Source organism: Strix uralensis, chromosome 1 (genome assembly GCF_047716275.1).
Source record: "Strix uralensis isolate ZFMK-TIS-50842 chromosome 1, bStrUra1, whole genome shotgun sequence".
Lineage (NCBI taxonomy): Eukaryota > Metazoa > Chordata > Aves > Strigiformes > Strigidae > Strix > Strix uralensis.
In genome coordinates this window covers 170888096-170905661 of record NC_133972.1, presented here as the reverse complement: position 1 = coordinate 170905661, position 17566 = coordinate 170888096, and the positions used below count along the sequence as shown (strand labels likewise).

At 45.9% G+C, this 17566-nt stretch overlaps 1 protein-coding gene across 1 annotated transcript in view; it reads left to right on the top strand.

The window, feature by feature from the left end:
* Positions 1-271: 271 nt before the first annotated feature.
* SLC45A4 (solute carrier family 45 member 4) overlaps positions 272-17566 on the top strand; it is an 89956-nt gene continuing 72661 nt past the window's right edge. Inside the window, exon 1 of the mRNA XM_074888874.1 lies at positions 272-410. The gene's annotated coding sequence lies outside the window, so the exon portion shown is untranslated. The remainder of the gene's footprint in view (positions 411-17566) is intronic.

Below are 17566 nucleotides of genomic sequence, written 5' to 3'. Positions count from 1 at the left end.
CGGCATGGCTCAGCAAGTACTGCCGGGGAAATCAACAGGGAACGTTCCTGATGCTATTTTAAACACCGGCAGAAAACTCGAGCTAGCAACACTGAATTTGACGGGGCTGCACAAAGCCAAGAGCAGCAACGGAGGCATGAGCTGCCTGCCCGTGTAGCAGGGATCCCACACACCGCAGAGCGAGCTGTTCCCACCGATGTGTGGGCTGCTCTGTCGGTCGGTTGGTTTGTTGATATATTTGCTAACTACGACGTTGCTTTGACATGTCAGCTGGCAAGCCGGCGTCTGGATGCCTCAGTGTCACGCAGGCTCCTCCGTTTCAGCCCTGGGGAGTGCAGCTTAGACTCGCTGGCCGGGGTTAAAAATGAATCGCAGCTAAGCTGTTCCAAGGGATCCACGCTGCTGCCAACGTGAGTGCTCCACGCCTGCCAGTGCAGGTGGAAGTTGCATGTCGGTCTCCAAGGGGGGATGCAGCTCTTTGCCGGGTGACTGCTGAAAAACACCCCTGTTCTGCCGGGTCTCTCTGGAGCCTCTTGCCTTGCTTGCCTGGGAAAGGATGGAAAGGGCATGTTGCAGAATTGCTGCAGCCCGTGGGTGCTGCTAAAGGCAGTAGGCGAGATTAAAGGCGGTATCTGAGAATAAAGATACCGCAGCAACCCCTAGTTTAAGAATAATGAATATTGCAGGTCTGGCTACTGCAGGAAACGTCCCCTTTGTAAATGGTGCTGTTTGGAGCAAGAAGAGCAATTATGCGGATTCTGCTGCAGCTCATTTTGGTCAGTTTAATTTGGGAAGAGCATGTTTGCTGGCAGGTAAAGGAGGCAGCCTGGGAGACTGGTTAGGATGCAGAATTACCAGACCAGGCTGGTGTTTCAAAATGGTATAATAATCTCAAGGCAGGGGAAGACAGTCCGGTATGTTTTACCTTCTGAGATAGTCAGGAGGGCTCCTCTTGTCTTCATAAAATATTAAAAAAAAAAAAATTTTCAGAGACAGAGCCTGTTTTGCAAAGCCCAGACACCACGATGATGGGCGTTGCTGAGACCAGCTGTCTTGCCTTCCATCTGAACGCCAGGCCTTCCCAGAAATGCTGTTTGTGCAAGCAAAACGGCTCAGCCACGGGGGCTTTTTTTAACGCCTTGTTTTGCGCGGGGGTGCGAGTGTGTGTCTGTGTTTGTGGGGAGGAGGTGTGAACTGCTCGTACCCCAAGTCTGACTTTGCAGCCGTGGTATTACTGTAGCTGTGGTGATGGGTATTACGCAGGGCTGTGCTTTTAAAAGGAGAGCTCTGGCTGGGTTTAACATGATGATCATTCCTGATGCTTTCAGTGCTCACGGTCTCGGGCATCTCATAGCTACAACTGGTGCCTGTTTCTCAAAAGCTGGTGTCAAATGCCCAGTGCTACCAGGGGACATCCCGCACTGATGCAGCAAGGATACGAGGTCTGAATTGACACATAACTCCAGCTGGGGTGACGTAGTGAAAATGGCAAGGAGGGCGACTTGGCAGTGTTGATTTGGACAGGATGGAGTTCAGAAAGGAGGGCAAATAGCAGCGAATCTTCCTGGAGAGGAAGCGACCAGGGATCAAAAGGGAGAGGAGGTGTTCGTGTGTGCTGGGACAGTTCCTGGAGCGTGGAGGGGGTGAGGGTATGTAAGGCAGGGACTGCTCTCTACACTAACTCATCACCGACTGTGCTCGCCAGCGAGTGCACAAAGCCACAAATGAGGGATTTTGTGTGCTTGCAAGAAAAGGGACCTTTGCTCCTTCCCCACTTCCCTATTAAACTTCGCATTGCAAACTCTGCTTCAGCTCTCCTTCCAGAGGGAAAAGAGCAGCTGCTGTGAAGGCTCATTTTTTAAAAGCAGTAGCACAAGGAACCTAAAGCACAACCTTCCTCCTGCATAACTTTAGGTCCCAGCGGCTGCTTCAGGACTGATCGTAACCAAACTCTTCAGCAGCGTAAGGGCACTACCTCTGCAGAAGCAGCAGTCTGCCATGGATTGCTATTTAATTTTCTTTCACTACAGTTTTTGCACTAAATTTATGGTCTGTATTATTTTGTTTAATGCTGTTGAGGACAAAGGGCCCTCTGTACTGAGCGACCCTATTAAAACATGCCTATTAAGCCTCACCCTATGAAACCACAGGGGCTGACTGCTGCAGGCTTTGGTGGCAGTTGTGCTGATGTTTCTAGTCTTGAAGATTACAGGAACTGAGCATAGAACAACATCGCTGTTGTCAGAAAGGCTGGAGGTCTGGTGGTAGGAGAGCAAGAACGGTGCATGAGGGAAGGCTTACAGCTCTCTGGCTTGCAGAAGACCTTCCAGCTGTCCTTCACCTTCAGCCTTCACCCAAGGTGGAAAAGGAGCTGGAGGGCTGTCCCGTCACGGCTTGTTGGTAGTTCGTCAAGCAGGGGTTGGAAGGAGGCTCCAGCTAACAACTGGGCATTCCTGTCATTTATTTCCTCCAGCACCTCATGCTGATTCATAACCTGGATCTCCAGGAATCTCTTCATCCACCTCTGAAGGATGGTCACTGCTTTGCTTGGCAGTGATCGGAAACCTTATAATCTGCTATTGAAGTGGGGGTAGCATTTTAGCCCTCCCACCTTCCCACCACGAAGGGACCAAGCACCACTAGCAAAGTGATCCCAGCTGAGCTGCTCTCCTGGACTGACATCCACAGGGTGCCTCTCTCTGCCATGAAGTCGTGTGTCAGCACAAGCTGCTCTGAGAAGATGGATCCAGACCCAAAACTAGGCGAGGGCAAAGACCTCCAACACCCCAGAGCAAGGGGGATTAGATCAGACACAAAGCAAACACCTTGCCAGTGGCTGCACACATGCACTGAAGTAACCACAGAGCCCACAGCTCCAAGACAAAAACATTAACCTGAACGGCAGCCAGATAATTTTTTATGACAATGCACCATTCTGGAGCAATTTTTCCAGCACATTCCATGCAAACAGGTTTTCCTTGAACACCGCAGAGCAGCATTTACCATCTCATGGCAGCTCTTTTTTTTCCCTAATTGTAAGGGGTGGGAGGGCTCTTCATGTATCACATAGTGTCTCTATGCAGGTGAGCAGAGAGTCTGAGCATCCTCACAGACACAAAATCCAGCATTAAACTAATTCATATGACCAGTTCTGCTGAAGTCAGACAAGATCCCACCTCTCCACAGAAATCTGAAGCCTTCAACCTATCACATAGATACCAGACTAATAACATGTCCCTTCCTCTTCTTATCACCGCAACGGCCTTCCCAGGAAGGGTGTGTTGACTCTTCCCAGTTTGCGTGCAATAGATTGCACTGCAGAAGTGACGTTGATCCTTCAACACTGGCAGTACCTATTGGTGTCTGTGATATTTTGCTAAATTAGCTAAATTACTGGTGGTAAAAAGGGGATGTGGAAGGAAAATATATAGCATCTGTAAAGTCAGGGGAGACATCCCACTGCTGGCCCAACGCACCCTGTGTCCACTCTGACCTGGAGTTTGAGCTACTTTGAAAACAGGGAGTTTTTAAGGCATTATTTGTCTCAATTTATCAACTTTCATTGCACAACAGCCCCTCGGGGCAGCCAGGATGTATCACCAGATGCATTAATTGTGCTTCTTGGTTAGTGGTGAGTGATGGACATGTGCTATTTGTTCCGAAGAGAATGAAATGGCTGGAGTCTCTCCCTTCCCACATGGGAGAGCTGGAGGGATGTTTCTAGGGAGCAGCTCTGCTCCTTGGCAGACACTCCTCTTTGATCCGAGCTTGCAAACTCATCAGGTCCCTCATTTCTGTATGCAGGAGGGAAGAGGAAGCAAAAGCAGCGCTGCCTCTCCCGCTAGTCTGACCCTTGGTACCCTCTACATTGGCCTGATTTGAAGAGCAGCAGAAAAATTGTATTTATTGCAGACAGTCTAACAAAAATTTCTCATGTTTTCTTATTCAGCAGAAAACTGATATTCTAATTCTTCCTTGATCAAATTGGATCACTCTGAAAAGTTCATTCATTTTAACCCACCAAAAAAGGACTGGGGGGAATAAAACTTGAGGGAAAAGAAAAACCAAACAAAAAAATTGAGTAGAAATTGAGTATTTTCCTTATTTGCATTGTGACGCACTAAATAACGCTCAGAAGTGGCAAATGCCAAGGGAAAACTGTTTCATCACACAGTGTTACAAAAGAAAGAAGCAGAAAATCCTACAGTCATGCAAAGGTGGATTGAGCCCTGTCCCTGTGCAATGCTGGAGTCAGACTGAGTAACCTGCTAGGTCTCCTGTACACGTCCTTTCAGACCTATTTTGGGGTATTTGACATGATCCTCAGCATTGTTAGACACGGCAGCAGCTTCTGGCTGGGATCACAACTGTGTCATTAGCTGGGGACTCCTGTATTTGACTAATGTATTCATGAACATTGAGCAAATACCTGTTAGGAAAGGGAGAGGATGAGACGGGTTTTTCTCAGTTTGTGGTCCGTGGGCCACCCATCACTGCCACAGGACACACTGTGCTTTGGCAGGGAGGAGAGGGAGTTTCAGATAACAACTCTCACACACACAAGCCAACAGAGAAAACAATGATAAACACACAGATTAAAATGCAGCTTAACTTTGCTTTAGCGACCTATGAAAACCACAGCAGCGGTATTGCACAAGGCGGGATTTGCACACTTAAGTCCAAAGATTAAGTGGCCACAGGAGTGAAAAAACTTTGACAACTGCTAATATATTATGCAGTCCTTGTCTGAACATTCTGAGCATCTGAATTTCCCCCTTAGTGAGCTGCATTAGGCTGCAGAGCAGCCGGCTATCGGGGAAGCTTTGGCAGTAACGGCGGAGAGGCTGGATGCTCTTGGCATCCATTTTGACAAGTCTATTGTGCAGATGAGTTCGCAGAGCCACGCAGGGTACCGAGGAGAACAGTGGCCTCTTCTGCAACCGGGCAAGAGCTGTGGCTCTCCACACGTTGTACGGTATCCGCTTCAGCCTCCGGCACAAAGCCCTGTGAGCAACGGAGCCGGGACCACGTTGCCTCTTTGTATGAAGTCTGGGCAGACACATCCAGGTCACTCGCTCCAGACAGCATTCACGACCTGTGTTTTTACCATCTTCCAGTCACCCAGAGGGGAGCTCGGAGCCTTGGCAGCAGCCCTGCCACTGTCTCCAGGGTCCCTGGGCTGCGCTGCCTGCTGGAGCATGGCCGGAGCGTGTGGCAGCTCAGGCACTTGGGAAGAGGCCACCACATCCTGCTTGGATGTGATGTGCCTCACACCACGTTGCCTTTTGGGTTCATTTAGACACACAGCTCATTCTGCACTGGCTGAAGGGAGATCCAAGTACAGGATTTAGCTGTGGGTCATCCTCCCTTTTCTTCTCCTCATTGATCCTCTAGGAGAAATAAATGAAAAGGAGAATGAAGGTCACCCATGGCCAAGACAAGTCCACCCTAATCTCCCTCTGGAGCCTTGGTGGAGTCCAGCATTCAAGCTCTGGGATGTACTGAAAATGAATAAGTGAGCAGGAAAGCCCAGATTCTGGTAGCTGTGAAAAGGAGAGGCACACTTTACCCACACCATTGAGAGAAAGGTGAGGGTTTCCCTCTGCTCCCAGGCTTTGGACACTAAGGTGCATGGGCTGGCAGACTGGAATACAAAACACTGTGCCACTCTTCTTGTCGGGCTAACAGGGAGAGACCGCACTGGAGAAAACACAATGGCTTCAGGATGATGCTCGAGGGTTCACAGTCGTGGGGGCAACTCAGTTCTGTGCATACTCCTTCTGTGCTTGCTCCTGTGGCATTATTATGCCTTGTATGCATTTGAGAGGGAAATAATATCTGTCTGACAGTCCATTCTTCTAGCAGATCTTCCCTTTTGTTTCTGAGGCCATCTCAAAAAAGACTGTTCTCTGCCATCCTGGAGAGAGAACCAAAAGTGCAGGATCAGCAAAAAAGATGAACTTGCTGCAAGTAAACTTGACACCCCCTGCAACACCCAAGAGACCGGAAACTTCATTTGCTTTGTTTCTACACAACTGATCAATTGAAACTAATCAATGAAAGACTGTGGGTCAGCATGTTCCTGCCTCCACCCCACGGGCTGGTGATGCCACCCGATCAGCAGATCAGAGTTAGCACACATGCTAACACACACGCAGGCACACCTTCCTCCACTGACATCCCTCCCGCAATCTTGTTTTGGCTCTCAGTAAGGAAAAGCCAGTTCAAAGAAATCATCCCGGATGATGTGACATCTCACGGATGTCTAATTATTACCTAAAGCTCAGCCTGGATAAAATAGAGTTTTTGATATCCCTTTCCTTCCAAGCCTTCTCCCTAGATCTTCTGAAAACACAGTGGGCAATACCATGCGTTATCTGCTATGCAGACACAGCTCCTGAATGCTACCTCATACCTCTCTTTCAAGGTCCATGAATTTAGGCTGCAGTTAAACCCTGTGGATTTTTTCAAGCCCAGCTTCTCCAGCCCTGCAGGTAAATCTCTTGCACGCCTCTTCCTTCCTTTGTCACTAAAGTACATTCCATGGGCCCTGATCAGGCTTCACTCTTACCCATTCAGGATGCCACCATGGAGATTTTTCTCCTAACCTCTCCTTTGTCTTGCTTCCCAGTCTGCATCCCTCCACTGGCTTCTCCCTTCCCGTAACAACAAAATCAGATCTTCACTCTCAAAGCCCTGTGACTTCTCTGGCCATGGCCATTCCCACCAACAACCAACCCACAAAGGCAACCAACCTCCTCACACTTTCTACCACATGTCTTTGGAAGGGCTCCTCAGAAACATCCAAAAATCAACCCCATGACAGCCCCCCCAGTCTGTGGTAGAAACCCATCTTTGCCCCCAGTAACTGCACAATGGTCAGGTTGCCACACAACATACTGGCAAACATCACTTTCCTTCCTCACGTTCCCCTGTTTGCCTGAGCCCACACATTTTTCTATGTCTTAATCTTGGAAGGTTTTGTTGTGCAGCATGCTTAGCCCAGCTGCAGCTTCTTGTCCTATGGCAACAAAACCCAGGAATAATAATAGCAAGGTGATGATTCATTAAAACCAATAACCTCAATAATTAGGCTTACTTAACATTTCCAATTGTATAAACAACTGAAAAAAAAAAAAAAGATCTTAAGCTTTTCCAATATTTTTTACTTTTCCAGCTTCTCACACAGAAACTGTCAGTACTGGGCACTTGTCTCAGTCATATTTCCTCTCTACACAACAGTAAATTCATAGAGTGAGGTAAAACCTTTATTGCCCATATTCTGTTAGTGCTAAACACTCTCCAGCACCTCTTTGCTTCTGAGCAAGGAGGAGCCCAGCTGCAGCCCTGCCTTGGTGCTGACACTGTTCCAGCTGACGTTGCTATAGGAAAAAAAAAAACAAAGGCAGAACTGTCCAAGTTTCAAGTTCCTGAAAAATCTGTTTAAATCAGCAGGGATAGAGTCTGGATGCAAATTTCTCTCCAGATCTGATGGTCAGTGGGTGAATCTCTGCCATCCACCACTGCATTCAGCTGCTGCTGGCTGAAGTTGTACCCTGGGTACAGACTCTTCTCTGCTAACCCCCGTTACCTGCCCCTCTCTAAATAACCCTTCCTGCCCACTGCTTCTTCTCAGAGACAGAGAATGAGGTGCAGACCGAGACAAGAGCTGCCCATGGGATTACAAGAGGGTGTCTGTGGGATAAAGAGCCATCAGAAGTAGGAGAGCACTTGGGATAAGGCACCTGAGGGACAGATGGGCAGGTAGCGTGGGGGCAATGGGGCAAACTGACTGGGACAAGGTGGCTGGTGAGATAAGGAGCAGTCCTGATGGCTGAGGAGACAAGGAGCCAGGGAGGAAGATATAAGACGACTGAGCTGAAAAGGGGATCGCAGGGACCAAACTGGGCATCAGATCCACTCCTCCTTTCTCTGTCCTCCCTGTATTTCAGGAGCACCAGGACCTTGTGTTCAATTAATTGCAAAAGATCTCAGTACCCTGCAGCTCCCAGGCAGACTGGCAGCAGGAGTGGCTGCTGAACCAGTGCTGCCCTGGAAATGGCTGCTTAGACCCCAGCAGGGCAACTGCCCTGATGCCAGCTTTGGGGAAGCCATAGTGTAGACAAGACTTCAAGAACTCGACCTCCAGGCTGTCAAACCTGTCCTATAGCCCTCACACACACACCCCCCCCCCCCCCCAAAAAAAAAAAAAAACCAACCAGTGAATACAATAATATGGTGTTAAAAATGGAAAGTGCTTATGGAGAGAGATCAGCTTGCTTTGTTACACAGTTGTATGTTCTGGGGTTCCTTTTGATGTAAATGTGTGAAATTACACATTTATTGCAAGATTCAAATGTAGCCATGGCAACGTGATTATCAAACAGTTGCATATGGAAGTGTAAATCCATACAGGTTTCTGGCTGGCAAGATTAAACTGCCCAGCGACAGGCCTCCATGTACGCCAAGCCCAGGCTCTCCATGTCCAAAAAGAATCAGTTCTGGCTTTTGTGCCCAGGAAAATTTCATTTCTTTGCATCCAGATTGTCTCCATTCAGCTGGGCTGACCACCAAGCAGATGCAGAAGGGCAGCTAAAGAAACCATCATGCAAAAGATGCATCAAGCATCTCCCTGCACGCTGCTACACGGGGCAATGCTGCCTTCAACAGAATCACAGAATCATCAAGGTTGGAAAAGACCTTGAAGATCACCTAGTCCAATCATTAACCTAACATGGACAGTTCTCAACAGGACTGGTTTAAACAAACTCCTTTGCTCAGCCTTGCAGGGGACAAGAAGAGTTCAGCCAGGAGCTGTGTCTCCAAAGAGCAGGTTTAAGTTACACCTCGAGCAATCATCAGGCTGTATTCATAGATTTACGTGCAAGAAAACAGGCTGGGCAGCCAATGGCACCGTGCTCGGACCAGCCAGGGCATTCCCCCTCCCACGGTGTGCTCATGTGACACCTATCTGGTGACATCCAAAGAGGGGACAAGCAAAGCTGGCATGTGTGCTGGCTGCAAATAAGAAAAGGCTGTGCCCTTACGGCCTCAAAACTGTGACCTTGATGGCCATTGCTTGGAAACAGGGCCTGTCAATTAGTTTTCCACAGCCAGAAGTTACAGGCTGAGCCATAGTACAGCAGCCAAGAAAAGTCTTCTGCCTTCTCCCCTAGACACGAGGCAGGCTCCAAAACCTCACACAGTGGTGTTTGCACGTAGACTGTGCTCAGCTCAGAGTCCTCTTGTGTCCAGAGTGATGAGTATATCATCAGGTGGACTGTGAAACAACCACAAGACTGTTATTAAAAGAAAAAAAAAAAAAAGGAACACGCACCCCAGCACGGAAACAGCCCAGTGGGGAGGAACTAAAAGTTTTAAATAGACACTCAAAGTTTGGCAGAATCTGGCTGTAAATGAAAACAGAGTAGTGGAAGTGCACAAATTTGTCCTTGTTTTGCTTTTTTCCAGAGACTTGAGATGGCTCTTTCACTGAGAAACATAAAAGTAGGGCAGAGTCCTCCAGCAGGCACCCGGGAGGTATCCACAGCCCTGAAGTTTGGGGCAGGAGCCCTGGCATCCCTCTGTAATCAGCAGAAAAGCAGGTTCTCTCCACAACAATGTGGTGATCAGCTTAGTCGGACACCTAAAACACCTGATGGCAATGCCCCCAAGCCGTCATATAGGAATTCACAGGATGGCTTCCTCAGTAGGATGTTCCTATACTTAATTAACCTCTGATCTCCAGCAGGAACATCTCTTGTTTCTGTCTCCAGCAAACAGCTCTTGTAGCGCTTTGACTAATAGATTAGACAATCTGCTCAAATCTGACACCTTCTTCTGCCCTATGTATTTCTGGGGACCCATCAAATCCCTTTTAACCTTCCCTCCTGCAAGGCAAACACACCAGAGATCCACCACGCTCTTGTTTCCAAACCTTCCAAGTATGTAAAGTCCCAGATCAACTGTCCTCAGTTTCTTTCTCTGCATTGTGAGGTTTTATAGCAGAATGTCTTTAATTTCTCTCACAGACTATTTTAAATAGTACTGTTTTACAGGAAATTTTTGTCTTGAAAAAAATACAGGTTTTTGTCACTAAAGCCCTTTCGCAGTAAACACAAGGCTTTTGATTTTAAAAGTGACAAATATTGGTTCTTAATTTAAAAAAAGATCAGTTTCCCCAAGCTGTTTTAGAAAATGAATAAAAAACTATTGCTGTGCTAATTGCTATTACCCAAAGAATCTTCACATCAGCTCCTGCCTGTGGCCATGCAGATAACAGGTCGTTCTGCATACAGACTTGCCCTTCCAGGCTGCAGCAGTTTAAGTATCTGATTTTTGATTAGCCATGAATTATTGCTAAAATAAAGGCCCTGCCATTAACGTTGCCTGATGCAATGCCCTGACTCCTGCGACACGGGAGTGCCGGCGTGCTGCCAAGCCATCCAAGCCACGCTGCCGCGGCAGAAAATGGACCAAACCCCTTGGAGAGGGAAGATGAAGATGTTGCCTGCACCTCCTCGTTCCCCTCGCTGCAGGGCCCTTTGTAGTCCTCTGATCTACGTAACCGGAGAATACTAATGGCAGCACTGGAGTCTGAAGTGGCCTAAAGATTTTATTTTATTGCTGGATTAGGGCTGGGAGGGTATGAAATCTGCCGGTGCTCCGCTCAGAGCAAGTCAAGAGCTTTCTGCTGCTCGCTGACATGAGTATGCTGAGCGTACTGGCCTGCCCTGCTACAGCCCAGCTAACTGCTTTTATGAATGGAGTTAAAAACAACAGATGCTGTGAAGCTGTTGCTAAGAAGCTTTTTTTTTTTCCAGTGTCCTGACTGCTCTGGCCAATATAAGCCACAGCGCTCCCAAGCACTGCACAGCCCTGAAATCAAGGAAGTGGGCAGGAAAAGAAAAGCACAGGTTCTCTATCTGTTCTCTGCCTGCGTTTAGTTGAGCAATTATACAATTCCAGATATGTGATTATTCCTGGCAAGGTTTATTCATCTCATGGGAGACTTTTGGAATAACACAGTGCTTTTGTAGGGAGTGTCAACCACCAGGCAAACATGCTGTCCAGATCTGATTTTTTTTTTTTTAAATATGTAAGTAATTGTTTCTTTACAGTTTGGTCTTTGCCTTCTAATGACTCATATTTCTACCTTGTCAGCTTTCAACACAGGCCCTGCCCTCCCTCCCAGTACTACAGTCCTCCCAGATCTCACCCACTGTGCCAGGTCACCCAGGGTGAAATCGTGAAAGATGAGAATCCATTTTGTCGGCACCCTGTCCAGATGTTCTGCGTACGGCGGCTGCTTTTAGGGGGGTGCAGAAACCGTGGGCACGGCAGTCAGAAGGCATAAAAACGAGGCACAAGCTTGCCTCTAATACATTCCAATAGAGGTTTGTCTGTGGTTTATTATTTGGACAAATCCAGATGCATTTTCACAGACACAGCGACAAACTCTGATCCCCAGCACTGCTTCTGTGCCAAGTGTCTCATTGCTGTTCCAGCCTCCTGCAGTGCAAAAGTTCTCTTCAAAATAAAGAGGAAGAAAGCTTAAACATTCATAAAACTAATTCTTTAGCTTTAATCTCAGTGAAATATGAAAGCATCTTTTTAAGAGGGGTTTTTTTGTGTAACTTTTCCCCTTTCACTCCTCTCTGAAAAATGTATTCAACTTGAGGCAGGGAGCAATTATAGAAAACTTCAGGCTGAATGGTTAAAGCATGGCCAAATTGTAAAGTAATTGGAAACACAGAAAGGAAAATGTTTGGCAACATGGGATAAAAGGTGCTATGTAAGTGGAGTATTCATTTTTACTGCAAGCTCTCCTCTCTCTGATATGTTAATTGTGTTTTGCCTGATCCCTTGACAGTTCATTAATTTTTTTCCAATTGCAGGCTGTTGAGTGCAGATAAATTTCAGGCTATTATGGGAACACCCTAGAAGTTTGTATAGAAAGGAAACTCTCTGTTTCCTGTATCATCCTTCTGGGGATCTTGAAAGAGTTCACAAAAGCCACTTAACCAAACTTTCTTTGCTGGATAACGGAAGGAAAGGAAACTGTGAACAAGCAAACAACACTCAATTCCATGAGACAAGAGATACTCATAGGTCATTAGAGAGAAAGTAAAGTCAATGAATGCAGCGCACACACACACACACACACACAGAAACTATCTCGTACTCTGACAGTAACAGGAATTTCTGCACGTATGCACTATTTCTGATCTATGAAAAGGTAAATCATGCAAAGTGTCAGTGAGACGGGTGGTGGAATATCTGTCCCTGCAATGCATGAAATCTTTTCGCAGTTTTTTGCAGATTAAATAATATATCATGGGCTGAGTTGGAAATGGTCATGAACAGCTTCACTTTCTTCCTGTCATTAACAGCACGGTTGCCAGAGGTCTGCTACAACCAGCTCTGTATATTTTGTCACGTACAGATCGAAAACAAAGGTCTGAACAGCTGTAAGTTTTCTGGGGGTTGCTTCAAGCACAGAATTCAGACAGAGCTCATAGGACTGGGACAAAACACAGCCTCAGGTGCACAAGTGCAGCCTCTGCCTCTGAGCCCTGGAAATATGGGGACTCCAATTTATAGGGTTGTCCCTGTTTCTGAATTTTATGCCAGTTTTCTAAGGATGTGAGGTTGGTCCAACAGTATGCCCCCTTTCCTGACAATTTTTAAACCTCTTGGCTTCAGCTGCATTTCAGAGGGAGCTCAAAATCACAGAGTGGGTGAAAAGCTGCAAGTTTGTTAAAGTAAGTGCTTAGAGAAGGAGATTTGCAAGTGCCTCATCTGGAATACAGATTTTGTGGTATTTGATATGAGTAAATCCACTTGGTGGATCTTGTATCCGCTTAAACCACAGGAAAACTTCTGGTTGAAGTTTGCAGCCAACAGCAAAGCACAGACCTGTAGGAAGAAATAGTTTGGGGAAATTCTTCATTAGCAGTAAGCAGGGCAGAGTGGAGGGGAGGGAGTGAAAGAGAAGCAGTACAGCAGCATCTCTCATTTCTGGGAAGTGAAGTTCAAAAGAAGCCAGAAGGGATGACAGAAAGCTGACATCCCCTACAAAACACTCTTGTCCCTCTCAGAAGTGAAAGAGTTTCTACAGCATGTTGATTGAAGATCAATATGAAAGGACAAGGCCATCTGACAGGTGATTTCCAGGACTATCTATTAGGAGAAAACAAAATAGATTTCAGCTCCATTCAGTGCCCCACAGTCCCCAAACACTGTTCTAAACTTCTCCAGCCACACTCCAACCACAGCCTCTCCAGACCACACTGAGAGGTCGTGGAGAACAGTGTTGCTCATCAGGTGTCGAAAAATAAACCTCTAAAGGCAACGTCATGGGTTTGTTGGGCATCTCAAGAGGAAGGTGGAAGACAGAGTGAACTATGGAGCCAGCACCAGCAGGTCTCCAGTTCGGGTCTGACAGATGATAAGGAAAACGGGAGGTGGATGATGTACACTCTGTACCTGTTGTATCATCGAAGAGAGGATTTCTGTCTCCAAGGGCACTGACTGGCAATTTTTGAAAGGCATTTAAGAAAATATCAATTGTGAAAACATTTTTTCTGGCAGATTCTGCAACATATGCTTCTGGTCTGACCAAAACCACTAACAGGGAAAAAAAAAGAGCAAGGAAAATACATGAAACTTTTGCCAGCTGGAAAAAAATTATTTTGTTCATATTTGCAGCAATGCATTCAGGCCAGTTCTTGTTTAACTGGGACTGGGGAGGGCCTTTTCTTGGCAGAAATACAACTGATTACTCGACAGGAAAAATCCAAACTCCTCAAAAACATTTCTCCTGGCCTCTTAAAGTTCTCCGCAGCAACAGTGCTTCCCTAGGGAGCTTGTTAAACTTCCCAAATAACCTCATTGCTAGGAACTTTCTCTCTTCTCAATTTTATTAACTTCTTTGTCTAAAGCTGTAACCTCTCTAGTCTGCTCTCAAGGTTGTAAATATTCTCCATTCAAATAGTCACTTTCGGAGCTTCTGTCGTCTTTCTGTGCTCTGGCCCAGGTGGGTGCTAAGAAGTCCTTATGGACAGTATCTGTCTGCACCCAGCGTAAATGCATCGCCAGTCCAGAAAAATGGGCTGAGACCCATTCAAGGAGAAAGGATCTTTATTTCAGTTCTGATATGTTCAGCAAATATTCCCTGCTGCATTTCATTCACTAACAATAGGAGAAAAAAAAACAGCAATACAAAACTTTTGGTCCTACCAAAGCAGCCCTGGGTCTTTGAGGTACTTACGTCAGGAGCTTAGTTGCCAGGATCCCTTTATAATAAGGGAAGAAACTGCTGAACTGATAGGATTGTCCAAGTAAGTAGAGCAGCAGGAAAGCATGTCCCTACTACCTTCCAGGTTTCTTTGCTGTTGGCACAGTGTTCACACACAGCTCTACAAAAGAGCAGTGCCACCTCCAGGTCCCCTTCCGGCACGTTCTGTCGTAGCCCTGGGAAGATCTGGGAAGTGTCTGAGGAAGATGATGAAATTGCTTGAGAAGGAACTGGGAAGTGCAGCTGTTTTTATAGGGGTCAGAAGTGAGAACTGGAGGGTGACTTACCCTTCAGTACTGCATCCAGCTCTGGAGCCCTCAGCACAGGAAAGACATGGAGCTGTTGGAGCCAGTCCAGAGGATGCCACAAAAATGATCTGATGGCTGGAACACCTCTCCTGTGAGGACAGCCTGAGAGAGTTGGGGTTGTTCAGCCTGGAGAAGAGAAGGCTCCGGGGAGACCTTAGAGTGGCCTCCCAGGACTTAAAGGGGGCTTATAAGATGGGGAGAGACTTTTTAGTAGGGCCTGTTGCAATAGGACAAGGGGTAATGGTTTTAAATTAAAAGAGGGTAGATTCAGAACAGATATAAGGAAGAAATTTTTTACAGTGAGTGTGGTAAAACACTGGACCAGGTTGCCCAGAGAGGTGGTAGATGCCCCATCCCTGAGGTATTCACAGTCAGGTTTCCAGGGCTCTAAGCAACCTGATGTAATTGAAGATGTCCCTGCTCATTGCGTTTGCGGACTAGATGACCTTTAAAGGTCTCTTCCAACCCAAATTGTTCTATGATTCTATGATACCCTGAGACACACAATATTATGTGAAAGGGCCTGACCATTACCTGCCAGCCTCTGCAAGCTGAAACAAGCTTTAGGACCATCGCATGAGTCAGTGTGTGTGGTTTATCCAGCAGAAAAGTTTTCTTTTTTTTTTATGTAGGGTTTCCCACCAAATCAGCTAGATGAACTGACTCATCCTGAGCATATACAATCACCAGATGAAAAGGAAAGGAAAAGTTTCTCCTTTTGGGAGAAAATAACTTTTAAATCGTTTTAGCTGTAAAGTGAAACTAGACCCCAGCAACAGCGCGGTATTGACACTGTTGCTTCAGGTAGAGGGACCTCCTCAAATCAAACTGCATGAAAACTGATGACTGGGGTGATATTGAGTTCTAGGAAAAGGGAGAAATTGTTGAACACAACTGTTTTGAGTTAATTCCAAAAACTGTGAATATGTCAGTGTTCACCCAACTTTTAGGGGGAAAGAGATAAAAGAACCCTAAAAAAATCTCAGTATTTTGCTGGGATTTTAATTTCCACTCCAGTCAACTTTGGGCTTTAGAAATGCATTTTATTTTTTCCTCAAAGTTTAAAATTAATTTCACATGAAGCACTTTGGGGTTGCAGTTGTTTGACTGTGTTTGGAAATTCAAGCAATTAGAATAAAAAGTATTCACCCAACTCATTTCAGCTTCTCGGTCACAACTACAACAGTGTGCTTGGGGTTATTCTTGAAACTTGGGTTGCTTAAGTCATTTAAATAGATTTCTATTTCAGAAACAAAATGAGAGCCAACAATTTCACAATTAAAAGCTCGAGGGCTACAAAACTTGGCTTCACCTAAGACTCTTAACATTGTTTTTATTATCTTAATCACTAGGTTCTTTACATACTAATTTTCCATCCCATTGCCAACCGGTGCCAATCCAACTCGCTTTTCCATCACCCAGGTGAGTGTTACTCATGTTTTCAGGGGGATGTAAAAAACCCCTGAATATAGTCAGCACAACAGTGTCTATTTTTGTGACTGCTTGTGGACCTCTGCTAACACTGAGTCATAGCTGCAGAAGTCACTAGCTTAGATGTAGCTCCGAGTTGTTTCCTAGGATTTTCCAAAAATACAGAGAACACTGCCCGTTTTACAGATGCAGTTTTGATGACACAGGGATAAACAATTTGAAATCCTGTCTATGCTGGGACCCAGAATATTGCAAACACCGATTAGATACGTGACCGATTAGGCAAGGGGAGAGATGAGACAAATCACAACACGTGGTTGTAACAGGCCTTAGCAGAGCAGAGAGTAAAGCGAGTCCTCCAGGAAGGCTAGAGAGGCTTCAGATCCCACCTGGGTGATCAAAACAGACGTGCCCAATAACACCTGCATAGTTTGAATCCAGCTGTAGCTAAAAGGCTGCAAAACAAGAAGGTCATGTGAATAGAGATAAATGCTCAGTTAACTAGAGGTCATGTTTTAGTGTCTAGAGCTATAGACTAAGCATTTGTGTTGCGTGACCAGATAAAATACGGTACTTTATACTGGACTAGCCCAACTGGCTTTCATCTATAAATTAATCCATGAAACGTTGTGTTGTTATGAGAAAGCATTAAGGAACCAAGATCTCTCAGGTGAAACTTCAGTAAAGTTGGCTTTCCGGCAGGCTGCAGGAGCCTGTGCAGCCAGAAAACTAACCGGTCTTTTTTTCTGTATTCACCAGTGTAAACTGGCAACAATACCGGCCAGCTTTCACCAGGGTAAGGGAAATGTCAATGAAGTCACTTGAAAATCATCTCAGACTTAAAGAGCCTCCCGTACTTCAGGCTTTGGTTCAGGATTTTGGGTCTTTGCAAACCCAGTAAGATGAAAATTTATCCGTTTTTCAATTTGGCTTTGAGTGAAAATAGAGAGACCAAAGTACACATATCCCTGTGCAGCAATGGAAACCTCATAAACATCATAGTCATGGTTTAATATGAGGCAGCTCGGAAGGAAAACTGACTAATCTCAGCTCATTGCCCAAGCGGAGAGAAACAGAAAGAGTAAATAGCATAAAAAAAAAGAGGTTCTGGTCTCTCCATTGCAAGGGGAGAAGTGACTGAACTGAACAAGCCCTGCAGTTCTCAAATGCTGTCTAGCAGCATTTTAACTGCTTTTGGCACTTAGGTGAGGACTGAAAGCCACAGTTCTTGCAGGCCTATCAAGTCATCCCTTGTCAACTATAAACTGCACTGGAGCTTAATTATTTTGCAGTTTTATTGTGAAGATAATTATAGACCACATAAATTCAAGAGGCAGGATAATTTTTGCAGCCATTAATACCACTTTTTAGCTGTGCAATCCAGGAAAATAATGATAGGGAACTCTCATTCTTCAAGGCTTGAACTCATGAGGAGACCTCCCAAGTGGCAGCAGCGGCAAATGCATCTTACAGGCTGTATTAGACTCTTGCCAGGATAACTGCTCTCAGTTTGAGCCTCCACCATGAA